The 14,275-nt window shown below is 41.3% G+C and overlaps 1 long non-coding RNA gene across 3 annotated transcripts in view; it reads left to right on the top strand.

The window, feature by feature from the left end:
• Positions 1-14,275, top strand: part of LOC149216736 (uncharacterized) — a 276,479-nt gene that overhangs the window by 18,271 nt on the left and 243,933 nt on the right. The gene's annotated exons all lie outside the window — the stretch shown is intronic.

Genomic DNA, 14,275 nt, shown 5'->3' with positions numbered 1-14,275 from the left:
TATAGACTTCAGAAATCTAAATAAGGTATCATTAAAGGACAATTATCCGCTGCCCAAAATGGATCATATATTGCAGCGGGTAGTTGGGGCATCAAGGATGTCATTGCTTGATGGTTATTCTGGGTATGATCAGATTTTGGTACATGAAGATGACCGAGACAAGACAGCATTCACTACTTCGTGGGGGACATTTCATTACGCCAAGATGCCTTTTGGATTGAAGAACGCTGGTGCCACATTTCAGCGGGCAATGGACATGGCCTTTGCTAATGAGAAAGATGTCTTTTTGGTCGTTTATCTTGATGATTTGACTGTGTTTTCTAAATCTGATGAAGAGAATTTGTTTCATTTGACTAAGGTGTTTCAAAAGTGCAGAAAGTATGGTATCTCGTTGAATTCGAAGAAGAACCTTTTTGCTATGAGCGAAGGCAAGCTGCTGGGCCATATTATTTCTAAAGATGGCATTCGTATCGATCCTGCACGGGTGGAAGCAATTCAGTAATTAGAGCAGCCCCGAAGCAAGAAGGAGATTCAGTCCTTCAATGGCAAATTGAATTTTCTGCGTCGCTTTATTCCCAATCTTGCCGAACATCTTAGAGAAATAACCAACATGCTAAAAAAGGACAGCGAGCTCAAATGGACCGAAGAGGCGGTAAAGTCTTTCAACTTGGTAAAGTTAATTTTATCTTCAACCCCAACTTTGATCAGCCCGGATTATACACAAGATTTTATTTTATTTTCATTTGCTTCTGAGCATACGTTGGCAGCCGTGTTGATGCAAAGGAGAGATGGAGTTGAGAAGCCCATAGCGTTTTTTAGCCGCATCATAAGGGACGGAGCGCTGAATTATAATATCATCGAAAAGCAAGCATTGGCGCTAGTAAAAGCTTTGAAAGATTTCCGGGTATACATACTGAATTCTCATATTTTGGCATATGTTCCCAATGCAGCTGTTAAGGATGTTTTGGTACAAGCGGAACCGGAAGGAAGAAGGGGTAAGTGGATCGCTGCACTATTAGAGTATGATGTGGAAATTAAGCCTACCAAGTTGATCAAGGGTCAAGGTCTTGCTAAGTTGATGGCTGAAACAAATCTTCATGTCTTAGACATCAATTTGATTGCTGCCTTATCCGATGAAGACGAAGAGAATTCAGCTCTACAGCTGTCAGATATCTTTGTTTCCTCTCCTTGGTATGCTGATATTGTATATGTGCTTCAAAATGTGTCTTCACCCCCTGGGATGCCTAGAAACAAAGCTAGAACATTGAAGTTAAAGGCTGCCAAATTTTGTATTATTAAATCTGCACTTTATTGGAAAGACCCTGGTGGCATATTGCTAAATTGTTTAGTCGAAGATGAAGCTAAGACAGCAGTAGAGGATTTTCATAAAGGTGACTGTGGGGGTCACTTGTTTTGGAAGACCACGGCTAATAAGATCTTAAGAGCTGGTTTCTATTGGCCTTCTTTGTTTTCTGATGTATATAAAGCAGTTAAGAGTTGTCATGAATGTCAAATTTTTCAAGGAAAGCAGAAATTACAGCCGTTACCTCTCAAGCCCATTGAAATCAGCGCACCATTTCAGCAATGGGGCTTGGATTTTATTGGCGAAATCCACCCATCATCTTCCAGGCAGCATCGATGGATTTTGACCGCCACAGATTACTTCACGAAGTGGATTGAAGCCATTCCCACCCGGCAGGCCACGGACTCGGTAATTATTTCTTTTCATGAGAATAACATATTGTCACGTTTCGGCTGTCCACACAAGTTGATTACAGATAATGCAGCAGCGTTTAAGTCGAAGAAAATGGTTGATTTTTGCTACAAATATAACATCAGTTTGGGGCATTCGACCGCCTACCATCCGCAAGGAAATGGGCTGGCCGAATCTTCGAACAAATCTCTAGTGAACATCATAAAGAAATTGCTGGAAATCAATAAGAAGAGCTGGCACAAAAAGTTAGTAAATGCATTATGGGCTGATCGGGTAAGTCAAAAGAAATCAATTGGTATGTCACCCTTTGAACTGGTTTACGGGACAGATGCAGTGTTTCCTACTTCTCTTAGTATTCCGGTAGCAAAGTTGCTTCAAGAAGCTGGTGGCGAGGAGGATCCTATGCAACGGCGGATTAGTCAAATGATTCATTTACAGCAGACACGAGAGGAGGTTCTTCAAAATTCCCTTAAGTTGCTGGAGCGCATAAATAAAATCTATGACAAAAAGGCCAAACCAGATGATTTTCAGATAGATGATGTTGTTTTGAGATGGGATGCCCGAAATGAAGACAAAGGGAAACATGGAAAATTCGACAACTTGTGGAAAGGTCCCTACAAAATTGCAGCATACCGTGGTCCAAATGCCTTTCTTCTCAAAGAAATGAACGGTGATGATTGTCTCGGTGGGTCGGTAAATGGCCGGCTGCTTAAAAGGTATCATGCTTGAGCATTTTCTGCTCTAATCACTCTCATTGTAATTACCAATTTACTTTCATTCTGCAGCAAGTGTGAACTGATCTTCTATCTTTAGTCTGGGGCCCGCGGTGAAGGCTATATTTCTGAAGATTGTGATTAGTTGGTGTGAGTTTTTCAGGTTGTTTTAGTCAGTCTTTTTTCTGCATAAAGTGAGTCGGTTTGTGTCAAAGTTAGTTCAAATTTCAGTCAATTGTCAAAGTCAATAAAGTTGTCCAACTTTGGGTCACATGTGTAAATATTGACTCCATTGCCCAATGATGATAAAGCACTGGTCTGCTCTCCCAGAGGTCTAAGGTTCTTGGTACCTCCACGGAGCTACCATCCCCATTGGAGCCAATGTTAGAGTCGGTCTAGTAGCCCTCCATCAGCGATCAAAGCTCTTTGCATTTGCATAAGTAGGTGTCTCATCAGTGTCATTTTCTGCATTCCATTAGGCATGCCATAACCCTGATGGAGGAGCTGGTGCCTTTGTCCCCCTCTTGGCATTGCTGGATCAAGGTTGTTTCAGTCCTTAGACTCTTTCAAGCTTACTTGTCTTGTCTTGAAGTCAAATTCTAGGTCTAGGGTTTTGGTCAAGTTTGTCTTCAAGGTCATTGTCTCTGAAGGTCAATAAGTGCCCAGCAAGCCAGAGGGATGTTTTTCAAAGTGTTTCTCCGAAAATTTCTATCTTGTACAGTTAAATTTCACCTTGGATTTAAAAACCCTGTTTTTAAAGCCAAGGTCATTTTTCAAAATTTTGTAAAAAATGGTAAAATTTCAAAAGGCTTCAAAGGACAGCATGTAACCGTGGCTCCCTTGCCAAGATCCCTCAGATGTTATCCCTGCAAAAAGTATCGAGCAAAAGCATTAAATTAGTCAATTTCAGGACAAAAGGAAACCAAAAACATCAAGTTTATAAAGTGTCAAAGAAAAACATTATAAAGTGGGTTTGGGCATGAAATTAATTCAAATCAAGGTTATAAAAGCCCAATCTCCCTCCATCGAGCCTCATTGTGCATCTAAGTCACTTGCAAGAGAGATTGGGCGAGAGATTGGACGAAGTTTTTGAGCTGGACAGGCGCGCGACCCGTCAGAGGTGCGCGACCTGTTGAGCGCCCTCCGACAGTGCAAATTTATAACAGGCGCGACCCGTTGGGTGAGGCGCGCGACCCGTCAACGCCCTCCTTATAAAACCGCCTGCAAATTTCACCAAGGAGCCACAAAATCGCCGGATTGTGTGAGGTAGGCCCTCAAGCTTAAAAATTTGTTGTTTGTTATGGTTAAAAGAAATCATGAGTACATTTTCAAAGATATCCATGTGCAAGAGAAAAGTTCCATGTTGCTGTAGTTTGAAATTGTAAAAGTGGCTAGGGTTTTATGCTGTTTTAAGGTATTCCCTTGTAATCATTTTTTCCCCATTCCCATTTCTTTTTCCTTGACATTCCATGTAAATTTCCCTTGAAAAATTAGTGAAAAGCCCTAAACCCTACCCCTCTTCCCTAACAAGTAAAAACCAAACCCTAACCCTACCTCTAATATCCATGTTAATAAGTTTGTATAATGGTGTATATGCAATGATTTTTCCCAAAATCCTTGTTTTATATATTTATTCCCATTTTCCCTTTAAAGTGTCCCTCCCCTAACATTCCCCTCGTGCTCCTTGTCCCCTTGAAACAACATTTTAATCAGCATTTTACCAAGCAGAAACAACAGTACATTTCAGCCACTTTGCTCCTTAAACAATGTCAGAAACCGAAACCAATTACGAGCAAAGTGATGACCAGGCATCAACTTCAGAGTTTGAGGTACAGAGGAGGCCTCATAAGGGTGGAAAGGGTGGTCATCATAAGAGAGAGGAGCCCACTTCTTTGACAGATTTGCAGGCTTGTCCTATGGCAGTCTCATGTTTCCGGTATATGTCTTGTTATGAGTTTTGCGAGAGGATCTCTCGGATTCAGCATCACAGAGAGTTGGCTCGCCTATTTGTTTTACATTTGCATGATGGACATGTCAACCTTGCCGGGGTGGACTTTACATTGACACCCGAGATGATTGCACAGGCCACAGGGATACCTAATGTCGGGGAGGTATGGAATAAGCACAAGGTGTTGGATAGTGTTCAGTTTGAGCCTTTCGTTAGACCCGCACTCATGAGACACTTGACAGGTGTGTTTCCCTTCAGATTTCTCAGGAATGAGTATGCTCCCATGATGAGGCTTATCATGCTCTATTTTACCTGTGAGGGCAGATTTTCACAGGTATATTCGTACCATATTCGCCTATTGATGCATTTCACACGGGTACGGATGATGAACATCCCTGTTTTCTTCTGCCAGAACATTGAGAGGATGGTGCCTGTGATGCAGCGGAAGAGCCCGGCACAGTAGTATAGGAGCCTTTACCATTATGGTTTGATTCAGCTTGTGGTCTTACATCAGTTGGCTCAGCAGGGCATCTCATGGGAGGAGTTTATCTCTCGTGAGCTTTTCACAGCACCACCACCGCCACATCCTGAGGTTATTCACGAGGAGGACCATCACAGCAGCATGACATCCCCGTGACTAGACATGTCAGCTCCTCACCATTGGTCACTTATCAGAGAGGCCAAAGGGCCTTATTTGCAGCAGCTCGGCGAGTACTTTCTCCACAGCATGTGGAAGGGGTCTCGCCTTCTTCATCGGCTCAGCGAGTGTTATCTCCACATCAGGTGGAAGGGGCCTCGCTTTCTTCAGCAGCACAGGTATCAGGGAGGGGCAAACAGCCCAGGATTGATGAGGGGCCATCAGGTGTTTCAGATATAGAGCTTATTGATTTGATGTCAGTTCTCCTAGCCTAGAGTCAAAGGAGATCATTCAGCACCTTAGAGCTGAAAATGATGCATTGCAGAGGAGATTAGAGGGGGCACAATGGACAATCTCATATCTAGAGCAGCGCAACAAGTAGTTGGAGGATGAGCAAGCTCTTGATGAGTTGTGGAGGATTCGTGGAGACCGCATCTTGAATAGAAGAAGACCCGGTGATCTATTGCGTGCTGAGCAAGAGTCCATGCTTATCGGGCTCAATGCTCACTTGGAGAGGCTGTTGGCTAAGGCCAACCAAGATAAGAAATTGTTGAGAAACATGAAGAACCATTATTGGGCGCGGATGCACGTGTGCAAGGCGAAGATGAAGATGTTCCAAAGGCAGTTGGCCAAGGCACAAAAAAGGAGAAAAAGGCCCGATCCCATCCACATCTTGGCCGAAGCTTCCTTGAAGGAGCAAGGCACTAAATAGCTCAGCCACAACACAAATCCCAAGAAATTTTGAGCATTTTGGGTCAATTTTGGTTTTTTCAGGCAATTTACAGGTTTTGTCCTTTTAACGGGTCTCACCCCCCGCGCGACCCTTTCTCTTGGCAACTCCATTTTGCAAAAACTCAGCATTTCCAGATTTGTCATGAAACGTTACACATGCTCATCCATTGCCAAGAGATTTTATGAAGTTTTGGGCCTCCAGAAAGTCAAAAAACAAGCAAAAAATGACTTTCTGCCACATTTTTGACACACAGAAAGCAGTCTTGGGAGATTGCAATTTTGGAGGGGCAAATGACAACCAAATTCAGAAATTTCAGTTGGGTTGGAAAGTAGACTCACAGACCTTTCCAACAAGCCTACTCTTGCCTCATTTGGACACCTGGAAGTGCCCCAAAAGTGCCCTCAAAGGCGCGCGACCCGTCAGGCAGAGGCACGCGACCTATCAGGCAAATTTCTCAAAATTTCACTGTACAACTCAAAAAAACGCAGTTTTGACCATGTTTGACTTTTTGGAGTGGATTGTTATCCTCCTTGATGTAAATAATGTAATTTTTTGACACTTTTACACTTATGTATCTCTTCTAGAAGATTCATTCATGAAATAGGTGAAAATTAAATGAATGAATTGGTTTCCTAGCTTATAGAGGCAAGTTGTTTTGACTGCCTAGTTTTCAGTGCTTAGTTTAGAAGTGGTTGAAACAGCTCCTAGGATAGTGAGCTCGACCCCTAGAGGCAGGGAAAGATGTTAGATGATCTATATTATGTACTTTCTTGCTCATTTTCATGGTTGGACTCTTGAGGGAGAAGCTACTATTGTATTATTCACTGTATCTCTGCAATTTTTGGCTAAGGAAGACCAGGGTTTTGCAGTCCTTTTTGGGATTCTTGTGGTCACATGTATTGATGGTGTGTTTCTCTTTGTACTTGTAAGTGTGTTATGTGAATCATTTCCTTACTTTTCCTTCTGCACATTAGGCAAATGAAGTGTTAAAGTAGAACTCATGACTGTCATGCTCTGCTTTTAAGTTTGCTTAATATCAATGTTTTCGACTGTTTAAAGGGAATTCAAGGTTATTGCTTGCTCTCTTTAACTCCTCACCGGTCATTCTTATCCATCCATCTCTATTTAAGGCATCAATACTGTTTCCTACCTCGCCCCAAAGAACCCCCTGCAAAAACTGTGTCCAATCCCCGCACCTAAAATTGCCATCTCCTCAATTTGCCACCAAAAACCCTAAAAACCCCAAATCAACCCTTTTGATCAGTTTACTAGTCTAAAATCAGCGTTACCCTATTGGTCATCTCACCAATTGAAAATCTTTACTGAGATAGACCGGAGAGAGCCCTCTCCTGCCCTGTAGGGCTAGCTACGAGGCTAAGTGGTTTGATGTTGCCTTGAGGTTTACCTTTCTCAGCCTGAGGTGAAATTTCAAGCTCTAACACCTTCAACATGTTGCCATCTTCTGAGTGAAGAAAAGTGGAAGTGGAAGAGTCACATAATTGGCCTCATTAGTAGTATTATACCACATATTTTTGCTTCTACTCCGAGTTGAGTTCATGCCACACCTCTCGCGAGGGCTCCCTTGGAATTTGATTGTGTTCAATATGCATAGGCATTGCCATGGTCTCGTGCTCCAATATCTTCGTTTGCACATGATATAACCATGAGAACTATTGTGTTTCTTTACAAATGCCTTTTTAGGACCTCGTACTACACCTTCCACAAGCCATCCACAAGGCTTTTGTGAGGAGTCGTCTCTTGCTTAATCCTTATCAATATTAATTTCTTTGTATATTGAAAATTGAAATAAATTTGTAGGAGAAAGATAACGATTCACTGCACTAGCTAGAATGGATTAAGGAACCAACTTGGGTTGTATTTTGTGCTAAAATGGATTAAGGAACCAACTTCGGTTGTTTTTTGTGCTAGAATGGCTTAAGGAACCAACTTTGGTTGTTTTTTGTGCTAGAATGGATTAAGGAACCAACTTCGGTTGTTTTTGTTTTGATAAATTTTAGGAAATGTGAAAGAAACATATTCCCTTGCCTTAATATTTTATTTTCATTTACTAGTTTAATAAACAAACCATTTTCATTCCTTTCACTCTTGCATATTCAAAACATACACGAAGTTTAAGTTGAAACTTTTGAAATAATTATACACATTAGAGGAATCCGTTAATTATTAAACCATTTTCTTTTCTTTCACTTTGGCATAAGCAAAACATGTAAAGCATAAAGTCAAACATTGTGAAATTATCACAAGTTCAACCTCTTAAATTAACAACCCTCTCTTCTATTTTTGGCATGTTACCACAGAATTTATCAAGCCTAGTGCAAAGTCTCACAAGGAAATCTAGGCCTTTTGCCATGTTACCACAAAATTTATCAAACTTAGTACAAAGTCTCACAAGGCAATCTAGTCCTTATGGCAACAAAAGATATCAACCATCACTGTCAATTTAGTTGCCTTTTTCTTGTTATTTAGTGGTTGGATGTTATCCTCACAAGGGAGGCTTCTGATCAAGCCCCCTCGGGCTTGAGCGCCCAACTTGTGGCGAGACAAGTTCAGTTGAATGAGCCAAATCGACGCACGAAGAGTGCGCCCAAGACAAGTTTGGTGGAACAATTGGAATGACTTAACAAGATGGCATGACGGAGGTGCACATGAACGATGGCAGGACAAGGCGTGCCTGCTCGAATGAAGGTGATGACAGCAGGGAAGGCCAACTCGGGGAGAAGTCAGGTCTGCTTGAATGCCCATACAAAGAGATTCGACTATTCGTGTGGAGGGCGAATCATGTATAAATACTAAATAAAAGGAAGGGCAAACAAGTTGAGGAAGTATTGTGCAATGAAGGGGAAAACGAGTCGAGTTCATGAGATGAGCTCTCTCTAAAGCGAGCAATATAGTAAGGCCAAGGCGAAATTTGTCTACGGTTTTTTGAAGTGCTGACATGTATTTCTATGGGTTTCATATGCCATGGGGTGTCATTCAGGGTTGGGTTTGATATTTTGTATTGGTTGTAGGTTATGAGCCGAAGAGCTACAACTTGACTGTATTATTATTTATGTACGAAGGTTGTGGTAACAAATTGTTTGGAGTTTGAACTAACTGAACTGAAGTGTATTGTAACCGAATTTTTGAAGCAATAACACTGAAGTGTGGGGAAGTATTTTGGGAGCTCCCCCTCATGTTCCATTGTATTATTTCTGTGCATATTTTGTGTACTAGTTTTACATTGTGAAGTAAAACATAAATTGGGTAATTGAATTTAAGTGAAGGGCTATTGTATTGAGATTTGGTTGAATACTAATTCCGCAAGTATAAGATATCAATCTCGCTCTAGGGTACATAGGCTAGAGGAGTAGTCTTGGGTGTTAGTAGACTCAAGTTGGTTTCGTCATTGAGTAGAAATTGCACCAGTGCCACACACCTCAGGGTACTTGGGAAGGTTATAGGTTGGAGGTGCGCCTTGGGGTCATGACTGCTGGGATTAGAGCCATGAAGCATTTAAGAGATTGAAGAAGTTGGAGGAGTTGGTGAACCTATCCACTATTGTGACAAATAAATCAACAGTTTTGAAGAATGTTTTTGGACAGGGTTCATCTAGCATTGCTTTCCATGTGAAAGTGAAGGAATTGGAGTCATACGATGGTGCAAGGAACACAAAGATATTGGGCAACTTTGTCTGGGATATCAAGTAGTACATGGATCAATTTAGGTGACTTAAGAGGAAACGAAGATAAGGACAGTTGTATCATTCTTGACAAAGGATGCGAATATGTGGCGGAGAAAGTGTGTGGAGAAGATTGCTTTGGGTAACATGGTGGAGGACATCACCACATGGGAGAAGATGAAGGAAGCCTTGATAACTCATTTTGGACCACAAGATGAGACTTGGAGTGTGAGAGCGAAAGTGAAATCTATCGAGTAAACAAGGAGCCCACAAGTGTATGTATAGGAGTATCAAGTTTGATGTTGGAGCTTTTGGATATGGTGGAGAAGGACAGGTGGTTCAATTTCATAATAGGGTTGAAACCTTGGGCTCAAGATGAAGTAAAGAGGAAGAAAGTTTAGTCTCTTGAAGGTTCAAGGTTCGTCCAACATTGTTGTCCATGTGAAAATTAAGGAATCAAAGTCGAAATATGGCGCAAGGAACACAAAGATATTGGGCAACTTTGTTTGGGATCTGGAGTAGTACTAGGATCGATTGGGGGTGACTTCAGAGGAAACAAAGATAAGGATTGATGTATCATTCTTGATAAAGGATGAGAAGATGTGGTGGAGAAGGCGTGTAAAGAAGATTTCTTTGGGTAACATGACGAAGGACATCACCACATGGGAGAAGATGAAGGAAGCCTTGATAGCTCATTTTGGACCTCAAGATGAGACTTGGAGAGCGAGAGCGAAGGTGAAATCTCTCAAGCAAACAAGGAGCCTATAAGTGTATCTACAAGAGCATTAAGTTTGATGTTGGAGCTTCCGGATATGGTGGATAAGGACAGGTTGTTCAATTTCGTAATAGGGTTGCAACCTTGGGTTAAGGACAGGTTGTTCAATTTCGTAATAGGTTTGCAACCTTGGGCTCAAGCTGAAGTAAAAAGGAAGAAGGTTCAGTGCCTTGAAGAAGCCATCACTACTATCAATAAGCTTCTGAATTACCGTGAAGGCAAGACAAAAGGGAAAAAGCAAAGTGAGAGTAAGAAGAAAACAGAGAAAGGAAAAGAGAAATCTTTGAAGGAGGATGGAACGAAGTAAGGTGATCCCAACCTCACTGCCCAACCACTGTGATGGATGGGCCCGACTTGGGATGCATAAAAGACGTTCTTATCGAGAACCAGTCTCTCGGTCAAAGGAAGGCTATTCTTTATCGGGTAAGGAGTCAATCCACTTCTCGAATCACGACAACTATAGATAATTGTTGATCGGTTTCCTTAACAACTGAAGTGGGAGAGGCTATACTAGAAAGTCATAGTTAGGTAAGGGCAATCCAACTGAAACCAATGCCACACTCTAATACAACTCATTTGCAACCTGAATTTGTTCCTCCAGCTTTCTTTGTTTAGTGTTCAGCACCGGCTTGATCTTTGCTTGCAATTCTCAATTCTGGTCTTGAAGGGCTTGGAATGCCTTTTGCAAATGTGCAATCTTTAATGTCGCAGAGATTGGTAGGTTTGTCTCTGCAGGGCCTTTGGGAACGACTGAGTCAAAATCCCCAACTGCAGAAGTTAAAGACTCATGCTCAGCCAGTGTGCGTGCATGCCTTCTAGTTAACTGTTGATAAGACATCCCAAGTGTGAAAAAGTGGATTTCCAAGGGGAAGAAATATCTTGTATATTGGTTGTGCAGCGAGGAGTACATGGCGAAGCATTGTCCGTTAAGGTAGAAGGCCACAACTTCGCGGCAAGTGGAGAAAGACGAGAGAGAACAAGGTTATGCAGGTTTTGGGAGCAACTACAGTGAAGGGATCTACCCCAAAAAATGATCCGAAAAGGACGCTGAATTTTGTGAAGATGGATGTAGTTGGGAGTCCGCTAATGGCTATGTTGGATAACAGAGCATCTCACAACTTCATCAAGGAAGATGTTGCTAGGAGATTGGGATTGAAGTTCGTTCCGACTCGTACATCTTTCAAAGTTGTGAATTCAGAAGGAGGTAGAGTCCTTGGGATAGGAGAAGATGTTCCGGTGAAGATTGGAAGTTGGAAAGGGAAGGTTGACTTCACTATCATCAAGATGGATGACTATGAAGCTGTACTTGGCATAGAGTTTATGATTGAGCAGGAGGTTGTTCCAGTACCACAGTTTAGTAGGAAGAAGAGGTTCATGAGATATTGGGTTGTGTAGGGTCCATGCTCTTAGAACACTCGGAGTTGATAAAAGGCATTGTCAAATGGTATTTTGAGTTTATTAGATAGGCCAAAGATGATGACTTATATGGGAGAGTTCGAGGCCATGATGATATGATTTTGATGAAGTTGGTAGATGAAAGTGGGTGTAGGTGTTCCTATCCACCCTTGATGAAGTACATCATGGAGAAGTATGGAGGGTGCATACTAGTTATGGGAGGATAATTTTGGAGGTGCACAAAGATGGCATTGCGATGGGGACAGGGAAGCCATATGACTTCCCCATCCAACCATATTTTTGAATTCCATGAAGGAGATGGGCTCACTTTCGGTTGCTCGGGATGGTGAGACCCTTTTGAAGCGTGAGGTTCCATTGAAGGTTGCTTCATGATGAGCAGAATTGGAGGAAGGATCATGTGACAGGGAAGATGTGACAATGGTTGCATATGTTTGGGTGCATGTGTTCTTGTGGAGTTAGCATTACGACCAGATTAGCTACCTGGTTAGTTGATTACACAAGGGATCCAACACATGTCATTCTTATAGGATGCGATTCATGTAGACACATGGGACATATGTTAGAGGTGAGTTTCTTCCATATAGATGAAGTTAGAGGTTGTTCATTATGAAGCGGGTAGTCTTTGGGCCCTGGTGAAGAAGTTTGCAAAGAGGTGTGTTGTCGAGGACAACAATCATTTTTGAGTGGCAGAAGATGTCAAACCCTCAAGCTTGAGTGCCCAAGCGTACCCAAGTTGGTCATAGATAGGTTTGGTTGAACGAGCCCAACAAGCGCACGAAGAGCTCGCCTAAGAAGAGTTTGGTGGAATGATTGGAGCGACTTGATGAGATGGAACAATGAAGGCTCGCCCGAACCATGGCATGATAAGGCATTCTCGCTTGAACGAAGGCGACGACCAAAGTGAAGGTCAACTCAAACGAACAAAGGTCGGCTCCGGGAGAAGGCAAGTCGGCCTGACCGCCCATATGAAGAGACACGATGGTTCATGTGGAGGGAAAAGTGTGTATAAATAGAAGGAAGCAAAGATGATTTGAGGAAGCATCAAAGTAATGAAGTTCATCCAAGAAGAAGTAAGATCACAGAGCACAAGAAGTTGTGTGAAGAAGGGGAAGATGAGCCAAGTTCATGAGATGAGCTCACTTGAAAGTGAGTTGCGAAGGAACGGCGAGGCGAAGTATGTCTATGGTTTTTTGAGTGTTGACATGTATTGCTTTGGGTTTTCATATGCCATGGGAAATCGTGCATGGTTGGGTTTGATATTTTGTATTGGTCGTGGGTTGCAAGTTGAAGAGCTGAAATTCGGTTGTATTATTATTTCTAAATGAAGGTTGTGACAACGAATTGTTTGGAGTTTGGGCCAAATGAACTAAAGTGTATTATAACCGACTTTTTGAAGTAATTAAAACGAAGTGTGGGGAGGTATTTTGGGAGCTCCCCTTCTCGTTCCATTATATTATTATGTGTATTCCATGTATTCTGAAGTAAAACATAAATTGAATAATTGAAGTTAAGTAAAAGTGTATTGTTGTGATATTTGGTTGAATACTAATTTTGCAAGTATAAGATATTGGTCTCACTATAGGGTACATAGGTTAGAGGGCATAGTCCTGGCGTTAGTAGACTCAAGTTGGTTTCACCATTGACGATAAATTGTGCCGATGTTGCACACCTCAGGGGACTTGGGAAGTCTAAGGGTTATGGGAGAAAAGAGTCACAAGGAAATCTACGTCTTATAGCAACAAGAGATATTAGGCACCATTGTCACCTCAATGGTATTTTTCCTACTGTTTAGTGGTTGGATGTCATCATTATAAGGGAGGCTTCCCTAGCAAGATTTAGAGGATACATTATTAGAGTTTCAAGTGAAATGGCTCTTTAAGGAGCTTGCAGATAAATCACTTAACAATCTTCAATAAAGGAGGGTTCAAAGGTGATAACAATCTAATGGTCATGGGAGAAGGTTCCTACAAAGCCTTCAATAAAGGAGGGTTCAAAGGTGATAACCGTGTAATGGTCATGGGCCAAGATGAAAGTTAGAAATGTTCGAGTACAACTTTCTCCAACCCCAATAAACCATATAAAAGTTATTATAAGCTATGGTTTTTGTGATATGCATATATATAGAATACAAAAGCATATAACAAGAAGGAAACAACATATAAATGATGAGATCATCAAAGGATTGAAGGTTATTAGGCTATTAGATAGGTAAACATGGGATATGTCAACTTTAGGTTTTTAATGGTTAAAAATGCATAGAACAACAATATAAATCCTAGACATCAACACTATATTTGGTGTGAAAACATGTGATAAAAGATAGATTTTCCTATTCAAATATTAATAAATGTAATATACACCTAAATACAATAACAAATAGAAACAAACATCTATTACATGCAAATTTAAAACAAACCCTAACCCTATTGGTCAACTTTAGGTTTTTAATGGTAAAAAATGCATAGAACAACCCTATGTATACTAGACATAAACATTATGTTTGGGGCGAAAACATGCGATAAATGATATGTTTTCCTTTTCAAATATTAATAAATGTAATTTACACCTAAATACAATAGCAAATAGGAACAAACTTGTATTAAATGCAAATTTACACCAAACCCCAACCCTAGTTACCAGAAAATAAGGGGGAGAGAAAT

Source organism: Pinus tabuliformis, chromosome 1_1 (assembly GCF_031772625.1).
Source record: "Pinus tabuliformis cultivar Carrire ecotype Pingquan chromosome 1_1, CPIR1, whole genome shotgun sequence".
Lineage (NCBI taxonomy): Eukaryota > Viridiplantae > Streptophyta > Pinopsida > Pinales > Pinaceae > Pinus > Pinus tabuliformis.
This window is presented reverse-complemented; position numbering and strand designations above follow the sequence as displayed.